The sequence below is a fragment of the Acinonyx jubatus genome, chromosome F2 (genome assembly GCF_027475565.1).
Source record: "Acinonyx jubatus isolate Ajub_Pintada_27869175 chromosome F2, VMU_Ajub_asm_v1.0, whole genome shotgun sequence".
Classification (NCBI taxonomy): Eukaryota; Metazoa; Chordata; class Mammalia; order Carnivora; family Felidae; genus Acinonyx; species Acinonyx jubatus.
In genome coordinates this window covers 45,163,685-45,191,053 of record NC_069394.1, presented here as the reverse complement: position 1 = coordinate 45,191,053, position 27,369 = coordinate 45,163,685, and the positions used below count along the sequence as shown (strand labels likewise).

The window sequence follows — 27,369 nt, the reverse complement described above, 5'->3', positions numbered from 1 at the left end:
AAAAGCCCACCAAGTGCCAGAAGAATAAAGACCCACAGCAAGGCAGCTTTGCCTACACAGGATCATCTTTGCTATTTTAAGGTCATCCCTAGTCTAAAACCTGGAAACTGTTTCCCATGCTCCCTTACCTCAGGATTTCTGTTAATGTTACCAACAAGAAGCATTCACAAGAGCTTTGGAAGGCAGAGGAGAAGGAAAAGCCATTATTCATAGGCACCAGCGGTGGAGAGGCTACTAGATGTTGCCAGACGTGAAGTTTTCCACACAGTTTGCAATTCCTCTTTAGAACCACCCACTTTGGTGCTACAAGAAGCTGAGATCGATAACCGCTGCCCTCTCGCGAGAACTACACTTCCTCATCTTCACTCCCTAGTTGTGGCAACTTGTAACTCACTGTATTAAGTCTACTCCGACTTGAAATATCTAGAAAATATAGGAATATTTGATTCTAACTCCCGAACAAAACTGATGGTTAGAGTACATTATCATGACATTTCCAAACAGCAAGGATAAAAAAAAAAAAGTCCTGAAAGTTTGTGGGGCCGGGATGAGTGGACAACATTCCAAACATTAGTAGCAGAATGGCCTCAGATGCACAACGTTGGATACTAGATAGAGTAGTGCCTTCACAATGCTCTGGAAAAATCATTTATAGCCTAGGATGTATAATTCTTAGACAATATTCTTAGATAAAATGACTTATAACCTAGAGATACAAATAATCAAATATGAAGATAAAACAAAGACATTAACCAAAGGTGAATGTTGCCAAAAACTTACTGTCAAGGACACACTGGAGATAGTGCTTCACAAAGATTAAGAGGACACCAAGAGGGAGAAGGGCTAGCAACTAGGAATTAAGTGAAAGAAAGAGGGGAAAGAAAATTCCTAGAGTGTTAGTGAACTATTAGGAATACCAACAGGACTAGAGAAAAAGAAAGCCACGTTGGAGGAAAGATGCTCCATGGAGATGCCTCCAAAAGAAAGTTACCTTATGAGTTTAATAATATTGAAAGGTGTGGTGTCATTCTACAAGACAGTTGGGAAAGAAGGAATGGTGCCATAACAGCATTATTTACTCAACAATATTTACTGGGTTTCCCTTACACTCTTCTCTATGAGAGGAGTATATTTTCTGTATTACTGATAGCAGGGATGGCCATGTGACCTGTATTGGTCAGTGCAATGAGAGCAAGAGTAGTATAGCCAATTCTATGTCAAAGTTTTAAACACATCACGTAATTTTTCCATTCTCTCTTCTGTCTCTTAGCAGGTTATAGATAAGGGCTGCTTCTTCATCCCAGATCCTAGAAAAATGAACCTGGAGGGGACCAATAGCCATTTGAAGTTAAAAAGAACTGAACAGGAAATAAACCTTTGTTGTCATAAGCAACTAGGATTTGGGGGTTATTTTTTACATCAGCATAATTTAGCCTAAGTTGATTAAGTGCAACTTAACTTAGAAACCACACAATCCAGCAAACAAAAGCAGCATTAATGCCAGGGCAGACAAATAGTTGCACAAGAAACAAAATGAACACTAGTATATTATATGGCTCACATATAAACAATTCATTGATTTCATTCAACAAATATGTAATTAGCATCTATTGTGTGCCAGGCATTATTTTAGGCCCTGGAAATAGAACAGTGGATGAAATAGACAATTTTGTCATCATCATGGAAATTACAACCATGTTTGCATACAATGAACAAACATCATAGGTCAGAGAAAACTTAAGTAAGGTAAGGAGGAAAAGGAGCACCGTGGGGTATATTTTACACAGGACATAACTTTTATACTGAAACTAGAAGAAACTGAGGGATTGAGTCATGGGGTATCTGAAGTAAGAGTCTTCCCAGAAAAGAAGAAGCATAAGGACACAAGGCAGAGCACATTTGGCGTTTTTGAGAAATGGCATGCAGGCCAGCGGGGTTTGGAGAGAATGGTGAGAATGACAGAAAGTGACATGCGATTAGAGAGGTGGCTGGGGCCAATTCTTCACCTGAGATCTGAAAGATCATTTCAAGGGCTTTGGATTTTACTTAAATGGATGGTAAGCCATTAGTTGTTGAGCAGAGGACTGCCAGAATCTGATTTAAGAGTTTTAAAGCTCACTCTGACAGCTCTGTTGAAAACTATCTGTAGGTGGACAAGGGCAGAAGCAGTAAGACTGTTTAGTGGGCTATTGAAATAATTTAGCAAGAGGTGAGGATTCCTTGGGCCAGAGCTTTAGCCATGTACGCAATGAGAAGTAGATAGACTTTTGAAAGTATATGGAATAGACAGTGTTATTGGGAATATAGAAAAATATAATCTTAAAATAATGTAAACCCTTAATGTTGAATTAAACCAAAATAGCAATATAAATATATTAAAGAAGTGAGGAAGATGAGGAGAAAGACATCTGTATGTATACGTGTGTGTGCAAGTGTGTGTGTGAGTGTGAGTGTGTGTGTTAGAAGTGTGTATCAAAGAACTGGCATAAAAACAGACACATACATCAATTGAACAGAGTAGAAAACCCCAAAAATGGACCCACAACCATATGGTCAACTAATATTTGACAAAGCAGGAAAGAATATCCAATGGAAAAGAGACAGTCTCTTCAACAAAGAGTGTTAGGAAAACTGGATAGCAATTTGCAGAAGAACAAAACTGAAACACTTTCTTACACCATACACAAATAAATTCAAAGTGAATGAAAGACCTAAATGTGAAACAGGAAACTATCAAAATTCTGGAGGATAACACAGGCAGTAACCTCTTTGACATCAGCCATAGCAACTTCTTTCTATATATGTCTCCCGAGGCAAAGGAAACAAAAACAAAAATAAACTATTGGGACTTCATCAAAATAAAAAACTTCTTCCCAGTGAAAGTCAAAATCAACAAAACTAAAAGGCAACCTTTGGAATGGGAAAAGATATTTGCAAATGATGTATCCGATAAAGGATTAGTATCCAAAATCTATAAAGAACTTATCAAACTCAACACCCAAAAAACAAATAACCCAGTTAAAAAATGAGCAGAAGACATGAACAGACATTTTTCCAAAGAAGACATACAGATGTCTAACAGACACATGAAAAGATGTTCATTACTTAGCATCAAGGAAATACAAATCAAAACTACATGAACTATCACCTCACACCTGTCAGAATGGTTAAAATTAGCAACACAGGAAATAGATGTTGGCAAGGATGTGGAGAAAGGGGAACCCTCTTACATTGTTGGTGGGAATGCAAACTGGTGCAGCCACTCTGGAAAACAGTATGAGGTTCCTCAAAAAGTTAAAAATAGAACTACCCTACAATACAGCAATTATACCACTAGGTATTTACCCAAAGGATACAAAAATCCTGATTCAAAGGGATATATGCACCCTGATGTTTATAGCAGCATTATTAATAATAGCTAAATTATGGAAAGAGCCCAACATCCATCAACTGATGAATGGATAAAGAACACACACACACACACAGAGGAATATTATGCAGCTATAAAAATAATAAAATCTTGCCATTTTCAATGACATGGATGGAGCTAGAGAGTATTATGCTAAGTGAAATAAATCAGAGAAAGACAAATGCCATATGATTTCACTCATGTGGAATTTAAGAAACAAAACAGACGAACAGGGTGGGGTGCAAAAAGTGAGATGCAAACCATAAAACAGACTTTTAACTACAGAGAGCAAACTGAAGGTTGCTGGGGGGGCGGTGGAGGGATGGGCTAAATGGGTGATGGGTATTAAGGAGGGCAGTTGTGATGAGCACTGGGTGTTGTATGTAAATGATGAATCACTAAATTCTACACCTGAAACTAATACTACACTGTATGTTAACCAACTGGAATTTACGTAAAAGTTTGAAACTACTAAAATTAAATTAAATTAAATTAAATTAAATTAAATTAAATTAAATTAAAATAATAAAATAAGTCCTCATCTTTCAAAGCTGGAAGTCAGTAGATACTATCTAAAACTGAAAATTCAAGAAACAAAGTATAAATGTATTATTATTTTTTTAATTTTTAATGTTTCTTTATTGTTGAGAGAGAGACAGAGATAGAGCATGATTGGGGGAGGGACAGAGAGAGATGGTGACACAGGATCCAAAGCAGGGTTCAGGCTCTGAGCTGTCAGCTCAGAGCCCAACGTGCAGCTCAAACCCACCAACCATGAGATCGTGACCTGAGCCAAAGTCAGACGCTTAACCAACTGAGCCACCCAGGTGCTCCTAAACATATTATTTAGAAACATGGAGATAAAATCCAGAGGAAAACAGTTAAAAAGTGTTTGGCTTTGGGAAATGGGAGTGGTGAATGAGAAGATGGAGACAGAAGACAGCTGTCTCCACGATGAGACTTATAGTATTATTTGATAGGTAAATCTAGTATGCATATGACTTTGACAAGAAATGGAAATAAACGTTTAAAAAACATGCTCAAATACTTGAAGAAAATACCTAACACCTGCAATGTAAAGAACAGTATATGAGAACAGGAGTGGAAAGGAGAGTTGTACAAAATGAAAGCTTTGTTCTCAAGATATTCACACTCTTTATTATCTAAATAAATCAATATTATCTAGCTTAGTTGCTGTTACAGAAACCCCCAAATAAGGTAGAAGGTTATTTTTTCCCCATGTAGCATTCTTTTGTTGTTGCTGTTGTTTATTTATTTTGCAAGAGAGACAGAGGCACAGGGGCAGAGAGAGAGAGGGAGAGAGAGAATCCCAAGCCTTTCTGCACTATCAGTGCAGATCCCAACAAGCAGCTGAATCCCACGAGTTGTGAGATCACAACCTGAGATGAAATCAAGAGTGGGAAGCTTAACCGAAGGAGCCATCCAGGTGCCCCTGACCATGTAACATTCTTGAATCAAGGTGTTCAAGGCTGGTGTAGGAGACCCAAGGTTCAGGAATGCAGAATCCTTCCAACTTCTTGTGCCATGAATACCCAAGTCATTCCTGACTTACTGAAAGTGTGTGTTTACATTTGGTTGTTTAGTCTATATAAGATTCCTTAAGGAAAAGGAGAAGCAGCTCCAGGATGGAATGAGTATGGACTTCAGAACCAGACGGTTCTGGGCTTGGATCCCAGCTCCATCAATTATTAGCAGAGACAACTCATCAATTAGACCCTTTATACCTCCGTTTCGCCATCTATAAATTGAACGGAATGCTATCTGTTTTATGGGTTAGGATTAAATGAAATACTGTGTAAACCTAAACAATGGCTGCCATGACATAATTTTTACATAAGTTGTGGCTATTATGTTGTTAGCTAAAGTGAAGATCTTAAGAGAAATAGTTGAAATATAAATCAGATCATGTCACACCTATGGATTCCCTTTACATTTAGAATCAGACCCAAAATCCTTATCACACGCTGGTGCTCTCCTGCCTGGAGTTCTCTTCCCCTAACTGCACACATGACTGGCTCCCTCATTTTATCCAGGGTTATGCTAAAATATTACCTCCTCAGAAAGGTGCTTCCTAGCCATCCAGCTAAAATAATAAGCACCATTGTGTCGTCTCCTAACTCTAGTTTCTATTTTATGTATAGCTTACACCAATGGATCATAATCTACATTATCCATCTCTCCCAAGAGAGCGTTAGTCCCTTGAGGGCACGGACTTTGTAATGCCTCATGGCTGTATCCCCAGCATCTGAAAATATGCCGGGCATCCTGTAGACCATCTATCAATGTATGTTGCAGATGCAATGCTCAGCAACATTAGAACACATTTACTTTGTACCCATTCATAATCTGGATGATTCAGGACAAATTTATCTTCATAGAAAAGAGGAACAGTTAAGGCAGAGACTGAAGGATATAGGGAGAGAAAGAATCCATCAAGGGAAAAACCTTTGGAATGTGACTGAGGGTTATATCTGAGTACTCTGAAAGGAAAGCTAAGGAAGCCCTTGAACGAGGCCCATCAGCTGTAAGACAATAACCCCTTCATCTTGTGTATGTTTTGAGTGTCCTGTTTCTTGACTTTGGGATGATCTCTATAGTACCACACTGAGCTTTGAATCCATGCTCCTATCACTTAAAAGTGATGAAATAGTCCTTCTCTGAGCCAAGATGTTCTGGTCCAGCTGTCTATACAGATCAAATAAATTAGGTATTGACCAAGATGTTTCTCATTTTGTACAAAGTGCCTTGTACTTCCTAAAGACTTGTGAAATGGAAGGGAGACCAGGAAGGTTAGAAAATAGCCTTTTAGAACAGAAACAGTTTTAGTATTTAGATACCTGATTAAATACATGTGTTTGATATAAACAAAGGGTTTTCTTTCTCTTACCAAGTGTTATTAACCTTGGACCATCAATAGGGATTTATGACTCTGTGACCCTAGACTTCAAATTAGCCAAAAGAACAGAAAGGTAAAATGCAAATTAGAAAATTTAGAGCCAAAATTAAATGAATGGTTCCCACCAATTGCTACTGTGCTGTATTTCCCTATTAGTAAAAATAATTTAAAGCAAGAATTGAGATGGTTTGCCTTTCAGGTAACTGAACTGTCAGCTTTTTAATATATTATAAATTTGAATATCATATTCAACATAATCAGTACTTTACATATAGAGGTACTTATCAATTGGTTTGTATCAATTGGTTTGTAAGTATCAATTGGTTTGTCGAATGGAGGTTCAGATTTCCACTAACAATTTTTTAGATGAAATCGACTCTAGTTGTTTTCTTTCGTTGGTTAACATGACTTAAATTTCCCCTATGTTACCCTATAATCCACTTACTACTTGATTTTGCTTGGTAGATGTTTTGTTTTAAAAATCCTAAGATGTTCATAACTGACTAACATAAACCTTTTATTTCCCTGATTTCTACAAATATACTATCAGCCCCAACATCCTTCAAAGCCTATGTCGCATGATTTTCATTTCCTCTTATGACTTCTACCCAGGTACCCACCTTGGCCAGCTGTACCCAGAGTGCCATAAACAACTTCTTTGGCCTTTGGTGTTTGACATTGTTTGACCCAAGTATATGGGACTCTGGCAGCCTCCATGCAAACCTAAAAGTTGCTGTTGAGGGAAATCTGAAGTGGGAATGATCTACCTTCTACTTCTTTAATCCGTAAACAAACTATGAAGCAAAAGAGTTTCCTGGTCTATGTCATAATTTTGTTTTTCCATTCCATGCTGCGTCTCTTTGAAACAGAGGCAGCTAGGGGTAATAATATTCATATAATATTCCTCAGTTATTTTTAGAAAATATTTGTTTTTAAAGTACTGCCAGCCATTGCTATGAATTAGATTTTAACTTAATAAGAAATTGGCTAAATATTGTTAATAGTCTATGTAAAATGAGTCCTTATTTTAGTACATTTCTACTGCAATTCTCTCAATGAAGCACACCTCCCTGTATCCATGTTTTAGTGTAATACCCTTCCCCAGTGACACTGAGCTTAGCCATGTGATTTGTTTTGGCCAATGGAACGGTAGAAAATGTGATGCAAGCAGAGGCTTGAAAAGTGCTTGTGCACAGGACCTGATCCTTTCCTTCCACTTTGAAACCACCATGTGAATAAATCCAGATTAGCCTACTGTGAGATGAGACATATGGAACACAAACTAAGCATTCCAGCTGAGGATCCCCAGACCCCCTCCTTTCAGCCTATCTGCCAGCTGACTGTAACTGCAATGAGTATCCCCCATCGAGATCAGCAGGACAATAGCTGAGTCCAGTCCAAGATGTTAGTCTACCAAGTCGTGAGCAAATAACTCATGTGTTAAGCCACCGACGTTTCGGCATTATTTGTTACACAGCAACAGACACTTCACTGGTTTCTTAGTAAAAACAGTCTTACTCAGAAAGGAATCCTGACGTGAACTTGTATTTTCATAAGCAGCGGCTTCAAACACCTTCTTTTCTCTGGAACAGTGTTTCTCAAAATGTGGTCTATTAAACTCTGCCTCAGGATTACTAGAGATCTATCTAAAGAATGGCAGATTCCTGGCCCCACTTAATCTCCACCAAATTCATTGCCTGAAGGGGAACCTGGGAAAATGCATTTTCACAAGATCTCCTGGTGAATTTTACTTGAGAACCACAGCGATAGACCCGTGGTCTCCCAAGTGGAATACACATGACAGTTTAGTAGGGTATGGCAAGAAAATAGAGGAAATTTGATTTCTATTTTTTTCTATTTCATCCTTTTATAAATTCCATTTTTGAGGATGTTACACATTATATTAACATAGTAGTGCATGTATTTTATTAAATAAATAAGCATAATTATTTTTAGCATCCATCAGTAAGATTTCCTGAAGTGGGTAGCAACTGAGGTTGACCTTAAAAGAGGGAAAGAACCCACCTATCCCAAAGGGAGAGGAGAAGACAGGAGGTCAGGCCTGCTATGAAGATATTCTAAGTGGAGAGTACATTGTGAACAAAAACTTGGAGGAGACAAAAATGAAGATGTGTGCATTGAATCACAAATAGTGTGGTGTTCTTGTAGAATAAAGAGGCAGAGACTGTGGCAAGAAATAACAATGGAAATATACGTGAAATGGTGATCTGAAGTATATACAGGGTGAGCTATTATTACATGAGTGGAGAAGTGGAAAGAGGCATGAGAGCCACCAAGACAATCTGGCCTCTAATCCATAAGATACCATGAAGAAAGCACCACCTTTCTTGTCAGATGACCTGAGTTCAATTCCTGATTCAACCGTGAACCAACTAAGCCCTGCAGAAAACACTTAATGTCTCTGAACCCCACTTTCCTCATTTTGAAAAATAAATTTAACATCAATGTCTGCATGTTTTACGTCACAAATCTTGTAAATATTGCCCAACATGGTCCTTAAGTGAGCATCAATTAGTTAAATTATTAACATCAATCCCTAAAAGTGTGTGTTTAATGTAAGTCCATGTCTGTGTACATTGTAAGCCATAATGCAAGGTGGGAAACATAGATTTTTAAGTACTATTCCTTTAAATATGCAATTATTATAAAAATCACCTCTTTACCTAAAATAGGGTCTAAGTTTTGATTTAATCAACCTCCTCCCTGATTATGTTATTATTCAGAATCTATATTTCCTATAAGCTGAAGTCAACTGAGAGGCTGGTCATGACTCATATGCCCTACCACACCCTTCTAATATGAGTTTATAGTGTTAATTCTCACTGAAAAGAGCTAACATGAAAACACGATCTCAATGAGAAGAGTCAAATGCATCTCATGAATTGGTCAAATGAAAACTACTCAAAATAGTGTTTAAGGAGCATTACAATTCACGGTGCAGAGCTATCTAATTATCCAGGAATAACCTAATGACCAGGATAACTTAGTAGCAGGATAAAACTGTGGAGTGTGATTTTAACCGTCAGGAAATCATTTTCTGCCCTACGCCTGCCCACACCCTCCTCCCAACCCCAAACCTTATACTTCCTGAAATTCATCTCTTAAACACAGTGTCTGAGATTAGAACCTCATTTATGCTAATGAGCTTTTATTTCAAAATGTCAATTCTTTAGGAGTATATCAAGAAATCTACCCTAGTGGATTAACTAGTTAACTAGCTATATTTCCTGCTAGCTCGTGGCTGGGATACATGTCACCAAGGGATTAAGAATGTTATGATGATGGGGCACCTGGGTGGCTCAGTCATTTGAGCATCCAACTCTTGATTTCAGCTTAGGTCATGATCCCAGGGTCATGGGATCAAGCTCTATGTTGGGCTCTGTGCTGAGCATGGAGCCTGCTTAAGATCCTCTCTCTCTCCCTCTGCCTCTCTCCTCTCTCTCTCTCTCTCTCTCTCTCTCTCTCTCTCTCTCTCTCAAAAAGAGTTAATGATGAACAGAAATTAGAAGTAATTAAGGAGCAAGAGGCAGTTGGGGGGCACAGCCATCTTTGGCACTTTGGACAGCCATAGGAAGTTCTGAAGGTTCTAGGATATTTTAAAAGCAGAAAAAGCACTAGAGGAAAGTTCAACCTATACTCATATTAAATATCCTTACAGACACTCTAATATAATAAGATGCCCTTTTCTGGATATATCAGACTTGGTTGTCCTTGGCTTGTCCTCTTTCGCAAATTAGTTAACCATGCTTTAGTGTGTGAGTGCGTGTTACTTTCTGCTCTCATTTTAAGATAATAGCAGCAACAACACAAGAACATTGACAGTAATAACTAACATTCCCTGAAAAGGCTGTCTGGCGTTGTGTTAAGATCACAGATGTTGGCCAGTCTGGCTGGGTTCAAATCCTGGGTTTGTCACTTGCAGCCAGGCTATCCTGCACCTCTCTGTGCCTCAATCTCCTAATCTTTAAAACACGGATAATAGTGGGGACCTTCCTCCTCAGATTGTTAAGGATCAGATGAGTATGTAAGGTACGTAGAATGGTGTCTGGCCTATTTTAAGTACTCAGGAAATGTTAGTCATTCCTGTTGAGTGTTGTTGATCCAATCCAAGGTCCCATAATAAGTCCTTTATCGACATCAATACAATCCACGGAGCAAGCTCTTACATTTTGTAGGTGAGGAGACTGAGTTTCAAAGATCCCAAGTTATTGGTCAGCATCACACATATAGAAAATGATGGAGCTAGGACTCCAGCTCAGGTCTGCGTGATGCGAAGTCCAAGCTCTGAGCAACTGTGCTTTCCTGCAACGTGTGTGATGTGCTGATAATTGTACAAAGAGAAATTGCTACATTCTTCGTATGTTAAGTAAGAATTTAAATAACTCTCTGCTACAGGCCCTTTTATATTTTCCTAAACTTTTATTTTGGGGGGGGGGGTCACAGGTTAATGCTAAGCACCTTCAGTCCATTTATTCTGGAAAAAAAAATGACCACTTGTTCTATGCTTACTGACCTCCTCTGAAGTTTCCTGAAAAACCAAAAATTCCTTCTATATATCTAAAAATTTTATGACATAATCACAGCTTTCATTTGGCTGTGCTCTACATAAAGGTACAAATTAGTGCACCAAAGTTTTTGCTGATACATGGAAACAAAAGATTTTCCTCCTGATATTTGAAAATATCAAAAGATATGGGGTGTCTGGGTGGCTCAGTCGCTTGGGCATCTGGCTTCAGCTCAGGTCCTGATCTCACATTTCTTGAGTTCAAGCCCCGCATCTGAGCTGTGCTGACAGCTCAGAGCCTGGAGACTGCTTTGGATTCTGTGTCTCCTTCTCTCTCTCTGTCCCTCCTCCACTCACTCTGTCTCTCTCTCTCTCTCAAAAATAAATAAACATTACAAAATTTGTTTTAAAAATATCAAAAGATAGGGTCCAGCTAGGTACCACCCAGTCGATTTCTTTTATGCAAGTTGTAGTACAAACACTTGTCCTAGGAGCAATCTAAGAAATTAGAGAAAATCCAACATTATTGATCCTATAGTAATTGGTTTTGGAAAGAGATGGCTAATAGTCCGATGACGCATAACTTAACGATACTTCATACAACAGAACGGTAGATAGACTGCTTTCTCTCAACAGAAACCAGCTCTGGAATGAAATATATGATGTTCATAATGACACCTAGACTTAATATTGGCTTTAGAGCTACCACCTGGTTCTTCACTTGGAAGTGAATGCTGCAGGCAAAGACCTGGAAAATGAGAAATGGATATTTCATTGTGGGCAACTTTAAGTTATCTATTCGATCCACTTTGCACCCCCATCTCTGGGAGCTTCCCCCCAGACCCCAGTGTATGACCCAGCAGCCATACTGACACCCTATGACTGTACCTCCTTAGAAATGGTAGTCTGGCCCAGGGGTGGACACTTAGTAAAACTGGATCAGATTCAAACTTATAGGATTTGGTCTACACATGTGACCGAACCTTTGACATACACTCACAGAAATTGGGGATGTGAAACAAAGAAGGATAGCCCTCACAGAGATAGGAGATGGAAGCAGAGACTGAAAGTCAGAAGATGAGAGCAAGTTATCTCTCAAGGACCTCGTCCCAGGCTGCATCTTCACCCATGGACCCAAAGGAGAACCACAAGACACTGTCCATTGAATGGACCTGCAAGATTCAAAGAGAGGAAAAAAAGCCAGTCATAAAATCTGTTGATTAACAAGTGGTCTTTTTTTTCTTTGCTTTTGCTAACATGACCCGCTATTTAAAGCAAGATTCTCGAGATAGGAGTTATGTAATATGTATGGGCTTTAGAAACTGATTCTTATTTCATATGCACAGGAAAGATTTTATTAAATGAATCCAGGCATGTAAAATTTAGTCCAATTACCACCATTCAGTATTGTTAGGCCATCTAAGCAATTTTCATTAGTATCTTTTTATGCATATTCAAGAATATACAATGAGCGTAGGAAATACCCATTTCTACAGTACGCTAATTAGAGAGAAAAATTCTGTTTGAATTCACCAACTGGGAAGCTTTTTTTGGATTAATTATTGATGAATGGCCCATCAGGTGCTCATAGATGACAGTGACAAGATTTGTCTCAAATAAACTCAAAAGTGCTTTATGGTAGCTCTAAATTATTGATTGTATTATCAAGATTTCAGAGTAGTGTTTTTTTTTTTTCCTTTAGGGGACAGTTTTTTAACTGTACCCTGAAACATTGGTCAGTAGTAAGTTTAGTGACAGTATTTGTCCCTCATTAACTTGTTTTAAGATTATATAGCAGTTGTTAGATATATAAGTGAAGGAAAATGGAGAGCAGAACCAAATATCTTGGGGAAAATAGGAAGAGAGGACACAGAGTGAGGTAAATAAATCAAATAATGTATTTGAATTCTTAATTTTATTTAGAGTATGTGTGTAGATACAGCTCAAGACTAAGTGCCATTTTTATATAGTCAGAATTATATAGCCAGGTGACACTATTTCTCACTATTAAAAAATACGCTGCAACAAACGGGAATTCCTTCTTCCTATTTATTGCCTCCTGTTTTCTACTTTTTGGTTCCCCCAATGTTGCCTCACTCTTAAGTTTAGAGAACAGCTAGTGCATATGACATATTTACAGAAAAAGTGTACCCAGTTCTACTTCAGATCATAATAACACTAGAGAAAATAATTGGGTCCTTGAAAGGCTACGCAGACACCAGGGATGAAATGAACTCACCAGCTATCTGAGTTACAAGATACAGTCACAGCCTCCTGAGCTAGGAACCTGGGTGAGTTCAAAGGAACCAAAACTAATCATCTCATCGCCAGAATTTGATGAAGGTTTAGATATTTTGTTCCTGGGTGTGGTTTTTCATTTCTCTTTTTTTTTTTAATATGAAATTTATTGTCAAATTGGTTTCCATACAACACCCAGTGCTTATCTCAACAGGTGCCCTCCTCAATGCCTATCATCCACCCCTCCCTCCCTCCCACCCCCCATCAACCCTCAGTTTATTCTAGTTTTTAAGAGTCTCTTATGGTTTGGCTCCCTCCCTCTCTAACTTTTTTTTTTCCTTCCCCTCCTGCATGGTCTTCTGTTAAGTTTCTCAGGATCCACATAGAAGTGAAAACATATGGAATCTGTCCTTCTCTGTATGACTTATTTCACTTAGCATCACACTCTCCAGTTCCATCCATGTTGCTACAAAAGGCCATATTTCATTCATTCTCATTGCCACGTAGTATTCCATTGTGTATATAAACCACAATTTCTTTATCCGTTGGTCAGTTGATGGACATTTAGGCTCTTTCCATAATTTGGCTGTTGTTGAAAGTTTTTCAAAAGAATAGTTGGTAGTGAATAAGTGTAGGGATCTTAAATAATGTCAAGAAGAATGAATCTTCAAATGCTAGAAGTGATGAGATAAAAACAAACCATTTGAGAAATGTCTGGTGAATCCAATGTAATCTCTAGTAGTCAGCTCCAGCATGAATTGTATTTATGTAAAACTGTTTCAGATATTTACCTGGAAACTTCTGAGGATCTGTTAAGAAATGGCAAATTCTTTGCTGTTGCATCATGTCCTTTTTCTTCCCTTTCTCGGTATTTATCAGGGTTACTGATAAGAAGTATAATCTTTGAGAAAAACTTGAAATACATATGACCTACTCTTTTAACCATATCACATTGGATGAGGTATGGTAAGGCCAGATACAGGTCAAGAGAGAGAAACCAGAAAGTATTTGGCAGTTTTGTTACAGTCACAGTTTCCTGGGGGAGAACACCGCATACCATGCAAGAGCACTGGGGTTTGCTCCAGAGGCAGAGGGAGAGAGGGGAATTATATGCAAGCACCTTTATCGTGGTTTCTGTGGGAAGAAACAGGTAAGGCAGGATAGGCAGACTTTGGGTTGGCTAGTTTGGATAATTTCAGTAGGCTTTGGGGCACAGGGGCTGTCTCTGGTTGTCCAGTACTTGACCCTGGAGCAATTAGGTATATAGCTATAGGTATAAGTTGACAGATGTATAATGATGCAGAGTGTGAGATACCAGTTTGTGAGGTGGCTGGGGACGTGGACTTAATCTCTGCACAAGAAGCAGAATGGACCGGCATTTATGGAAACTAAATTCCTTCTATACAACAGCAGATATAATGCGAAAGTAAATAGAAAAAGGTTCAGACCACTATAATCAGGGAGGGATATCTCCTAAGGATGACCATGGGGTCATTCCTCTACCAATGGAGGAATTATCTGCATATAGGTTTTGATCAATAAGTTCTCTTGCAATCAAACAGAGGGTGTGATGGTATTGTCCCTAAATCCTACCATAAGTCAGTAGAGATACACAAGGCGTAACAGAAAATGTCAGCCAGAATTCTCAGAAATACAAATACGTTTAGCATGTAGGCAAAACCAAACCTCTTTTTTTTTTTAATTTTTTTTCAACGTTTATTTATTTTGGGGACAGAGAGAGACAGAGCATGAACGGGGGAGGGGCAGAGAGAGAGGGAGACACAGAATCGGAAACAGACTCCAGGCTCCGAGCCATCAGCCCAGAGCCCGACGCGGGGCTCGAACTCCCGGACCGCGAGATCGCGACCTGGCTGAAGTCGGACGCTTAACCTACTGCGCCACCCAGGCGCCCCAAAACCAAAGCTCTTTAATGAGTTATTTGGTAAGCAATTTCCTATTAAAATCTAACCATTGAACAATTGCAAACAGAGAAACCAAGAATTCCTCTACCAATTATATTAGAAATTCAGTAAAATGGGAACAATCATTGCAACATGGACTGGCATGGGGAAAGGTCAGTGTGGCAGAGGGAGGAAAATGGATGAATGAATAAAGGTGTCAGAAGACAACTCTATACCCAACAGCAAACACGCTTCCTGAGGGAGGAGGTCAAGAATGTTATGACATAATCTGACTAAATTTATTTCTATTCTCTTGCTTAAATATGATTTTGGTGTTCCTTGTGTGGAAAATGCATATAACTCTCATTTCAGCGTGTGGTTTGATTATTATTGATTTCTTATTTTGCCATTATATAAATTATGTGACGTTTACATAATGGAATATTATGCAGCTTTATTGGAATATTTATATGGAATATTATATAGTGGAATATTATGAGGTCATGTCATTTGAGACAACATGGATGAACCTAGGGGGTTCATGCCTAGTGAAATAAGTCAGGCTGAGAAAGACAAATACTATGTGATTTCACTCATGAGTAGAAGCTTAAAAAAAAAAAGTAAAAAAAGAATAAACAAACAAAAAGTACAATCAGACCTATAAATACAGAGAACAGACTGATGGTTGCCAGAGTGGAGGGATGTGGGGGTTGGGCAAAATGGGTGAAAGAAAGAGGGAGACACAGGTTTCCAATTATGGAATATATAAAAGGCAGGGGAATAAAAGGCACAGCGTATGGAATATAGTCAATGGTACTGTAATAGCAATGTAATGGGACAGATGCTAGCTACACTTGTACTGAACATAGAATAATGTATAGAGAAGTTGAATCACTGTATCTTACACTTGAAACCAATGTAACATTCTGTGTCAGCTCTACTTAAGTTAAAAAAAAAAACAAAATTGTCTTAAGTATGATGTTGCTAAACTGCCCAGAGTAGGCAGACCAAACGATTTATAACCCTTTAAATAAAGGAAACTGCGTTTACCAATTAGGACAGTCTACTTGTTTGGTATGGATCACTTAGAGACCGGATGCTCAGTTGTTAAGGAATGTAGATGGCACCAGTAACCGTGGAAAGTACTTGCATGAAAGTTTGCAAATGAGCAAAGTAAAGCCCAACAGGATTAATTAAATTGCCTAAGGTCACACAATGCTACATTTCACGTCTTCTGATTTTTGGTCCAGTATTTCTTCAACTAATCCACAACTCTGTGAATCCACAACTCTGTAAGGACCCAACAAAAAAGGGAATTGGAGGTTTGGAGAATATCAGTGATTTCTCCAGCTATGTGACTAATTTGTGGCAGAGAAAAGATGAGAACCAGGTTTTTTTTTGCTTTCAAGTCCACAGATGTTGCCTCTAATGAATAGAGGTCAGCATTGACGGGGCAGAAAAAATTAATAAATGAGTTAGATGTGGGAGCACCACTGATGGAAGAATGATCAATAGAGGAGTTAGAAAAACAGCAGTAAAGGTTTCACTATAATTGGCTAGTGGTTGTCCAAGAAGTAAATACAGAAGATGGATTAAATAAAATCGGTCTCATTAATCACTAGATACTGAATTGAAATAACTTTTAATCTATTATGAACTCACTTTAATCCAATTTCCTGTTATCAACATGTTTGCGACTTATTTGGTTGGCAGAAATATTAATGCTAGAGATAAAACAAAAATCAATAAAATTTTTAAATTGTGTTTTAATGTCTGACAAAAACTTTAGATATAGGGTACATTACTGTGTGACATATTTCTGGCATTAATGGTTTCAAAAATAATTTATTCACAGCTCCATCCTTTTACCTATAAGACATTCAAATATTAAAATGTATACCTTCTACCTCCAGTTTGTTTATTTTCCTTTTGATTTTCATTGTTTCCCAAAAGAAATTTGTATGCATTTGAATAATACTTATTCTAGTAGTCCTAAGCATCGCTTAAAACCTCCTCAAGCACTCTCTGTCTCTGAATACCTCTTGCAACCCAATTTCTGGCATTTTGGATGGGCTGGAGGAAAGGGCAGTTACGCTTCAGAATGGATAACAGGAATGTAAAGTAAAGAAAGATAACCAATCATTATTGCATACGTAACTGGGCATCAGGCAGTGTGCATGATGCTTACATACATTTTCTTATTTAATCCTCAGAAAATCCCTACAAGATAGGTGTTGCGATCCCTACTTCACAGATGAAAGAAGAGGAACTAAGAAGTTCAGCCACGTGGTCGCAAGGTCACATGCTTGGTAAGTGACGTGGGAGTCCAGAATTCAAATTTACATCTTTCTTTAGTTCCTATTGCATCAGATTTTTATATTTGGAAGATCCAAAAATATTTTTAAATAAAAGATGTATCTAAGACCAATCACCAATAAATAAATGTCTCAAATTAACACTGAGATCAATAAACACACAAATGGTTGAAATTTATTTCAGGCTGTGGTCTGATTCAAGCAGTATATGGCCTTCAATTCATAGCAAGCTGACTTTGCAGGTGTTTAATAATCAGACAGTAGTGCAGATGTTGTCTTAGAAATGATTATTTACTTACTTATAAATAAACTGTGATTTGCATAAATACAGACAGAATAGGCAACTAAAAATCATACCCATATAAAAAGTTTAGTACATAAACTAAGGAACTTCCAGCTGTGCCAGCTCAAAACCAACAGATGTGGTCTGCTTTGTGTATTTTCCAAGTAATCATGACAGCATCTTATAAATACAAGAACATGAGCGAAAAGCAAGTCAAAAATCATTCTTATTCTCTCTTCAGATTGAGTAACATAAATAATCTGGACAATTACTAATGTCCTGTAAAGATAATATATGCTTTAATGGAGAGATAGAGAGAAGGCATCAGTAGATGTTATAGAAACTCACTAAAATCAGAATGTGCAGGAAGACTGTTTTGGAAAAGTAACAGAGTAAGTAAGAAAACAGACGTTTTTTTTTGTTTTGTTTTTTCTTTTTTCTTAAAGAAATTCAATATTCTTACTTCCTGTTTCTTCCTTGTTTATCCACATTTATCGTACACTTGAAAAGGATGTCCTGAAAATACTTAAAGGTAATATAACAGAGTCATCATCATTTGAAAAATTTTCTCATCCTTCTTTCTGGTCTGCTGAAGGAATGAATAAACAACATGACAAAAGTCCTCTCATCTCCTAACAAAGGGCCTTTCAAATATGATATATTATTTTACCTCTAACATCTTAGCAATTAAGATCCAATTCAGGGGATATGCCTAACTCAGATTTTAGATAATAATGCAAAAAAAAAAAAAAAGATCATAGTCTGTCACTGACCATGATATAGCTAATAAGGGAGTCTGGAGCATTTTTCTACCATGGGCCACATGGAAATGATTTTGGGTTTTGCAGGCTATATTGTTTCTGTGGTAGGCAATACATAAACTAATGAGTACAGTCATGTTCCAAAAAAACTTTATTTACAAAAACAGACAATAGCTGGACATTAACTAGACTTACTGTGGTGATAAATCACTTACTGTGGTGATTATTCTGCAATATATACAAAAATCAAATCACTACGTTGTACACTTAGACCAAATATAATGTTATATGTTAATTATACATGGAAAAAAATGCACTAGGTGGATTTTGCCACCACACCATAGTTTGCTGATTTCTGTAATGGAATAAACTTCATAAGGACTTTCCTTTTATAATTAACAGAGTCTCAGGAATGTTAGAATTCAACTTTAAAGCCCTTTTGCCAGCAGGAAAATATAAAATTTGATCTTGATGAATTAGCTGTAAGGATTATTTCCCTGATCAAGTCAATTGTAAGTAAGACCTGAAACAAGCTATGTGCCAAGCCTTCAGTGAGAGATAGGCACTATAGGCATCTGTTCCAAAACTGAATTTCTTGGAAAAATGTGCTAATATCTCATAATTAAATAGAACATTTTTATATTTTTTCTTCAAGCAGGTGTTAACATTACTGGCACCATCGCTAGAAGCTAAAATGGCGATGAATGGTCAAGAAAAATTATCATCAGAATTAGCTTGAGCAAAATCAAGCTATGTGTTGAAAACTCCTTTTTCCCAATAATGAGCATAATTACCAGGCCATTGATTCTCTCTCCTAGCATGGAAAGGAAAGGAAACATACTGTCCTCAATGGCAGGCAACAGAACACCTCTTACCTCTCTCCTGATTCACATTAGTATTTTCTATTCAACTACACTGTGACCGTGTTTGGGGTGGGAACACAGATACCCAAGCCAGGTTGATCATCAATATATATTTGTCTTATGAATAAATAAAGTCCTTAATAATAATTTTTGATGCTTTAAAAGGAAAGCATGGCTGATTCATAGAACTATTATCTGGAAGCCCTATAGCCAAGTTGTTCTACCATGGTATTGTTTCAACCCTAGTGTTAAGCACAGAGTAGAATAATGTCAAGACACTGCAGTTAAATTTACTCGAATGTTTATAAATCACCTACAGTGTATTCATCACAGTGCAAAAGCCATGAATACAAGGAAAGGTGCATTTTCTGGCCCCCACCCCCCCCCCCACCCCACAGCATGTAGCCTACATACCATGAGTGCCCAAATTAGCCTCATGTTTATAAATAACCTACAGTGTATTCATCACAGTGCAAAAGCCATGAATACAAGGAAAGGTGCATTTTCTGGTCCCCACTCCCCCCCACCCCACAGCATGTAGCCTACATACCATGAGTGCCCAAATTAGCCTCATAAGCATGCTGGTGAAACCAAGCAAAAAACTAATTTCTTAAAAAGTTGTGATACTTTTGAGAAAATTATTTAGCTCCATTTGGAAGTATCAGAATGCATAAATAGACAAATAGTTTAGCTCAGACTTCAAAAAGGAAGAAATACCAACTGTAAACTCTCTGACATTTTTCAAAGTACTCCATTTTGTGTTTATTAGTGCTGTTTTATGACATCAAGTTTTGAATTCTATTCATAGCGTATATAGATAATAAACTTGCTAAATGTTAAACCAACTTTTGAGTATTACAGTTTTAACTGTTTTACTTATTTGCATGGTCATTTGCTGCACTTGTCTGCTTTAGGGTGATAATCCATAACAAACACTCCCCAAACTATTTCCATGCCTGCCAACATAAACTAATGTCTCATTCCCAGAACTGTGGTGGCTCCACCATACGCTACAGAACATGTCTAAGTTGGCTTCCATTGTCTCCCGTTCTGGAACTCAGGTCAAAGAGACAGCAACCACTGGCGCACTACCTTCTCACCTTCTCAGGACAAAGACAGTCGTGAAAGAGGCTGAGCGAGCCAAACAGTGGAGCCTGTGCAAAGCCTTTGATTCCGTACGGATGGATCACATTCTCTGATACCCCAATGCAAGGCACCTAGTTAAGTCCAATATTAATGGAGCAAAAATGTTTACTCTTTGTGCTGGGCAAGGGGAACAGTGAGTACTTCCTGAACAACAGATGCGAAGTCTAGAGTAGAGTTAGGAATACAGCAGAGAAATTTTATTGGGAACTTTCAAGAATACTTAAATATGTGATCATAAGCTTCTGGAATCATCAAAGAATAGGGCACCAGAGAAAGAGAAGGTGAGTGTTGATCCACAGAGGGAATCATACAGGCTAATCTCTTCTGGCACAGATTTAGTTTTAATACCTATAGAATGCATTTTGAGTTTATCACCAAAAAAGAAAAAAAAATAGGATATTTTAAAAATATTTCTGCTCCGATGGACAATTGAGGATAGCATTTTCTTGGATTTTTTTATTTTAGATTTTTTTTTTTGAGACGCTATGTTGATGTTGGCAATGACTGTAATTGTTGTGCTTAGTGACTGGTAATATCTGAACAGAATAAAGTCTAAAATTGCTACCATAAAAAAAGAAAATATTTTTTCTCTACGAAGTTTTTTTCTGGATTGATTTAGATTACAATAACCAAAATTAAAATAAAGAGCGGAGGCATGATTTCCCAGAATTAAAAGGAAATGCAGAATTCACAATCCCAAAGCAATGGCTGTGCCATGAGGGATAGCAAATGGACTTTCTGACATTAATCTCAGCATATTTGTTCATTGCTGAAGAGCAGCCCAGGACACTGAGAGCTGCTAAATTATATGTTATAAATAATCTATACAACGGAATGAACAAAATCAGAGTTGGGAAAAAATTATTCTACAAATCTCTACTAACAGAATTATGTTACAGAAACTGCTAGAAACTGCAAAGTATCCTCAAAACCAAGCCATGTGAGAAGTATCAGTCTCCTTCTTTCCTAGATTAAGAAATCCTATTTTCTAGTTCAGCTCAGCAGGTATCTATTAAGCACTGTTCACTGATTTGGTGAACATTTACTGCATGCTTACTAGGTGCATACATTCTACTAAATGCAGAGAATATAGCTACAAAATACAATCCCAGCTCTCAAAAGCACTCTAGCAAGATCCAAAGCAACCAAATAGTTGTAATACCCTGTGGCGAGTGCTATGAGATGCTCTCCTAGCCTTGTTTCCCCAAGAAACAAACCCCATACAAGGATTTGAGTAAAAATGATTTATTTGAGGGGTGAAGGAAACACCAGTAGGGAAGTGGGGAAGTGAGAAAGGAAGGACGCGATATAAAGCAAGGTGCCACTGTGAGGTACCACCTCTCAGGGAACTCAGGGAAACAGTGTGGAACACACACCTTGGAGGAATGGGGCTAGATCATTAATTTCCCAGCATTGGGAATCCCAATGCTCTCACCTGCTGTGAGAGCAAGCAGAGAAAGAGAAGGCTTCTGGCTAAGGGGGGTAGATGCTGGCAATTGGAACTTGGGCTGGTATGCCCTGGAATGATAAGGTTTGAAGGCACATGGAAATCAGTTACAAACGTGTCAGCTTCACAACTAACCTTGAGAGGGAAAAGGGAAGAAGTGAGGAAAGGCTTCCTGGAGATTACACTTTAGACGAGATTGCAAAATGTACAAAAGCTATCGAGGTTAAAAAAGAGGAAAATAGTATTTCTGGCAGGACAGTGTGAGGGCATCCCAACTAGAAAGTGCATGGCACTTTAGAGGAAGCACAAGTTCTGTGTGAGTATAGCTAACATATAGAAGCAAGAGAGAGACAAGGGATAATAGTTGAAAAATGAAGCCAGATGGGTCAGCAGGAGCAAGGTCAGAGTTAGCCTTGAATCTTATCCTAAAAAAATTTGGATTCAACATCATATAACATTTGTGAAACATATAAAATAGGGATCTGCTATAAAGAATTAAAGAGTGATTTCAATAGCAAAGACATGGCAGTCATTATTTTCATGGCAGTCAAGTATTTTCTTTTTTATGGTAGCAATTGTAGAGTTTGTTCTGTTCAGATATTACCAGTCACTAAGCACAAAAATTAGTTATTGCCAACATCAACATAGCGTCTCAAAAAAAAATCTAAAATAAAAAAATCCAAGAAAATGCTATCCTCAATTGTCCATTGGAACAGAAATATTTTTAAAATATTCTCTTTTGGTGATAAACTCAACGGATGTTTGACATCTGTTTCTCTTGTTTTCTCAATGAATAGTCTCAGTTGAGTAGCTTGGGCTCCACTCTGATACTGGGGGTATATATATCAGTGAACAAGAGACACAGGGAATCCCTGTATTCATTGAATTCTTAGCAGGGGAGAAAATAAGTAATTAAATAATAAAAATTTCAGACAGAAATGTATTAATGAAAGGGCAGTGAAGTAAAAAGTGACTAGGCTCTTTGGCTAGGAATGTTATGTAAGGCTTGCGTGAAGAGGACATTTAAACTGAGGACTCAATCACGAGGAGGCAAAAAGGCTGATGAAAAAGCATTCTCTGTAGAGGACAGGGCAAATGAGAGTATTCTGAGGTAGAGATCTGAAATGTGATTGCAGATATGGCCAGAGGCAGATCATACAGAGTGAGGAATTGCAATTTTAGTCTAAGGGTGATGGAAGCCATTAGAGGATTTTAAACAGTTGAGTAATAAGATCTAATATGCATTTTTGAAAAAAGAATTATTCATCCTCCCCCTTGGAGAATAGGTCATAGAAAGACAAGTGTGGAAATAGGGAGACGAGAGGGGATACTTGCCATAGCCTAGGGGAGAGATGAAGGTGGCTTGGATAGTGATAATGGTTGTAAGAAATGGGAAAAAGTGGTTGGAATCCACTACTTTAAAAATTATCAGGACTTATGAATATATGATGAGAAGGCTGAGAGAAGAGGATTCAAAGCTACTGAGTGAACAGTGGTCCTATTAATGCTCTAAGTCTTATGTTATCTGAATTGCTTATTATTGTGAAAATAGTGTAAATCCCGGGTTTGGACGATAGAAAGTCTCTAGTAATTATTGGATGTTAGCATCATGATGATGATGATGATGATGATGATATTGTGGTACAGGAGTAATGCTAAAAATAATTCTAGGTCAAACCCACCCCATTTTCCAGAATTAAGCAGGCTTCCCTGTACCCTGCCTGTTGTAACATCGCCCATTTTACCTGCAAAGTCTTATAACTCTTCGTCCACTTTCCCAGGCTCTTACCTCTCAACTAGTTTGTCACTTTAACTTCCTTTACTTCTCGCGGCATCTCCTTTTCAGATGTCCTAGGCTCCACCCTATCCTCATGTCTCTTGACCCATTAACTGAATCTGAGCCTCCTTTTGTCATTTCTCAATTGACTGGGTATCATGGCAGTGGCACAGCAACAAATATGTGGAGATGAGAAGGAACACTTGTTTTATTGGCATATATACTGAAAAAATACAGGCACAAGATTTCTAGAATTGCTGGCTCCAGGAGATCAAATGATCTATCCATGGTTGTTCTAAAGTATCTCACCCTAGTGGCAAGAGCACTTCAGTGATACACATCCATTCCAGACTTCCGGTGTAGCAATCCCAACAGCAGGAAATAAGAGTTTCACATTTCTTCTTCTTCTTTTTTTTTTTTTGGATCTAGTCAGTTTATTTTTTTGTTGTTTTTAATTATTTTTTAATATGAAATTTATTGTCAAATTGGTTTCCATACAACACCCAGTGCTCACCCCAAAAGGTGCCCTCCTCGATACCCATCACCCACCCTCCCCTCCCTAATTTTTTTTTTAATTTTATTTTTTATTTTTTTAAATTTACTTCCAAATTAGCATCTAGTGCAACAATGATTTCAGGAATAGATTCCTTAGTGCCCCTTACCCATTTAGCCCATCCCCCCTCCCACAACCCCTCCAGTAACCCTCAGTTTGTTCTCCATATTTATGAGTCTCTTCTGTTTTGTCCCCCTCCCTGTTTTTATATTATTTTTGTTTCCCTTCCCTTATGTTCATCTGTTTTGTCTCTTAATGGCCTCATATGAGTGAAGTCACATGATTTTTGTCTTTCTCTGACTGACTAATTTCACTTAGCATAATACCCTCCAGTTCCATCCACATAGTTGCAAATGGCAAGATTACATTCTTTTTGATTGCTGAGTAATATTTCATTGCATATGTATACCACATCTTCTTTATCCATTCATCTATTGATGGACATTTGGGCTCTTTCCATCCTTTGGCTATTGTTGATAGTGCTGCTATAAACATGGGGGTGCATACGTCCTTTTGAAACAGCACACCTGTATCCCTTGGATAAATGCCAGGTAGTGCAGTTGCTGGGTCCTAGGGTAGTTCTATTTTAGTTTTTTGAGGAACCTCCATACCGTTTTCCAGAGTGGCTGCACCAGTTTGCATTCCCATGTTTTATGCGTCTTAACCATGAGCTCCCGTTCTGCTGGACTGGTAGGAAATTTAATCACAGTCATAGGTTCACCAATCTGTTTTGAAGTTTTGTTTTTGTTTTTGTTTTTGTTTAGAGGGGGGAAGGGGCAGAGGGAGAGAGAGAGAGGAGAGAGAGACAGAGAGAGAGAATCTTAACCCATGCCAACACGGGGCTCAATCTCACAACTCTGGGATAACGACCTGAGCTGAGGTCAAGAGTCAGATGCTCAACCGACTGACTGAATCACCCAGATGCCCTCCACAGTGTGTATTTTATGTGATGTCAAAGAGTTAAGAAGAGGGTCTCTCTGGTAATTGGTCATCTCTCCACACAGATTACTGCTGAGGTGTTCATGTTATGCCTACACCGTCCTTTCTCTCCATTCTTTTCCTCTAGCCTTGGGATATTCTCAAAGTAACATTACCAGAAGAAGTTAAACAAGAAAGGACTACTTCATTCACAACTATTGCAATTGGGAAGAGAGACCAAATTCAACTTAGTTGAAACCAAAAAGCCAGAGAGTTTTAAAGTGTGGGGTGAGGTAGTGGAAAAGTACTCCAGCCTGCTTTTATCCTTGGGGTTTGTCAAGGTGCTTAGGATTTCTATGTTTGCTAATTGGTGCTTATCTAAGGCTCCTACACTCTCACAAAGATTAGGAGATAGGTGCCTTATCTTTCTTGATGATTACATTTCAAATGGGTAGCTGGCAGACCTTCAAGAAACCAATTCCTGGAGTGCAAAATTGGGAGGAGGCTGGGAGATGATTTACATCTCAAAGGAGCAGAGAGGATTTTACTTGGTAAGTTTTCTAAAGTAACTGCTCCAAGAAAAGGGAAGTTGGAGGCTGATAGTACAGAAGAAACCTAGCTAAAGTTAAGACAAGCTGAGGGGAGTGTTAAGCCCTTCTTCATCAATGTGGAGACGTTTTTTGAGGAGGTATGATTCTTGGGCCTAGCCATGTCCACAAGCCACACTTCTCCGGGATCATTCAACTTTCCAGCTCGAGGCCCTCAGAACTCTCTCCATCCTATCCCAGCTGGGGAAAACCCTCTTTCTTGATGGGTTGGGAAGTGAACGTTTTGTGGTTTCTATCTACTCTCTTTTTCCAGGTCACTCTGCTTCTTAAGAAAATCTCTCTACTCTTTTCTTGTTGTTTACTTCCTAATTGGTCCTAATTAGAAGGAAAATCATTACAAAAAAAAAAAAATGTGCTTTTTCAAAGGACTTAGTCCGTAAACCCTCCCAAGAAGTAGAAGGTGGGTCCTGGATGCGGAGGGAATAGTTGCATTCCATTTTTCAATGTAAAAAAGAAATGAAGGAAAAGCAAAACGGAACTAAGTTTTCATACTTAAGCAATTATGTTCACATTCTGCTATAAAGACAATGTACTTCATAGAATGATTATGGATTTAATGAGAAAATGCATATTCTTGGAACACATCCAGACTTTCAGGTACGCAACAAATAAACTCCTTTCTACCTCCTACACTTCATTAAGAAATGAGACATTATTACCTGTGCATTGAGAAAACATAGAATGCCTCTGCCATTCCAAGACCTTTTGAAATTTTTCTCTTCTGAATTTTCAAACTCCACCTTATATGCTTAATATATTTGTCTGATTCAGCTCAACTGCCATAACAAAATACCGTAGACTGAGTGGCTGAAGCAGAAATTTATTTTCTTACAGTTTTGGGAGACTGGAACCCAAGATCAGAAAGCCAGCATGATCAGGTTCTGGTGGGGGCGCTCTTCCTGGCTTTCAGACATCCTCCTTCTTTCTGATCGTGTGCTCACATGGCTTTTCCTGGAGAAGGGGTGTGAGTGCATGTGCATGTGTGCATGCATGTGTGTGTGTTTGTGTGTGTGTGTGCACACGCACGCTGTCTTATAAGTGCACTAATCCCCGTGACCTCATCTAGACCTAATTATCTCCCTAAGACTCCATCTCCAACTACCATCACATTGGGCGTTAGGGCTTCCACTTATGAATTTGGGGATACACAATTCAGTCCATAGCAATATTTTTACTAAATTCAATAAAAATGAAAACAGTTTATCAAATTTCAGGGCAAAAAAAACCCCACAACAAAGTACTTTTCAGTGGAAAAGTATTTTCAGTGGAAAGTGTTTCTCAGTGGACAGGCCTTGTGGGTCAGTGTGAACGTTAGCAAGTTCATCTGGTTCCTGCCAAGTAAGGCAGTGGAGTTGCAATGCCAACTCTACGAGTGGGCGTGTGTCACTGTTGCCCTGAAAAAAGAACAGTGCCGGCTACTGTCACCTGCTCGTGCTCCACCTGGGCTGATCTTTTCTAGTACATTGAAATCACTCTTTTCCTATTAGGATTAAACTACATAGCAGTTAATGTGAAATAGAAATAGTACATCCGTGTGTGTGTGTGTGCGTGTACATATATGTATATACACACATGAAACTTTACCGTGGAATTAATTTCTTACTTCTAGATAAAACTAAGAGCATCTTGGTACAGAGTATGTAGGCTTTGGGGTTCTAGTTAGTGATAGTAAGCTTCCCAGAAAGTGCTTTCCCTATCCTTCCATTGA

At 38.2% G+C, this 27,369-nt stretch overlaps 1 long non-coding RNA gene across 1 annotated transcript in view; it reads left to right on the top strand.

The window, feature by feature from the left end:
• Window positions 1-27,369, top strand: part of LOC128312837 (uncharacterized) — a 69,243-nt gene that overhangs the window by 6,909 nt on the left and 34,965 nt on the right. The window contains exon 2 of the long non-coding RNA XR_008292655.1: window positions 17,204-17,299. This is a non-coding gene — a long non-coding RNA (uncharacterized LOC128312837). The remainder of the gene's footprint in view (window positions 1-17,203; window positions 17,300-27,369) is intronic.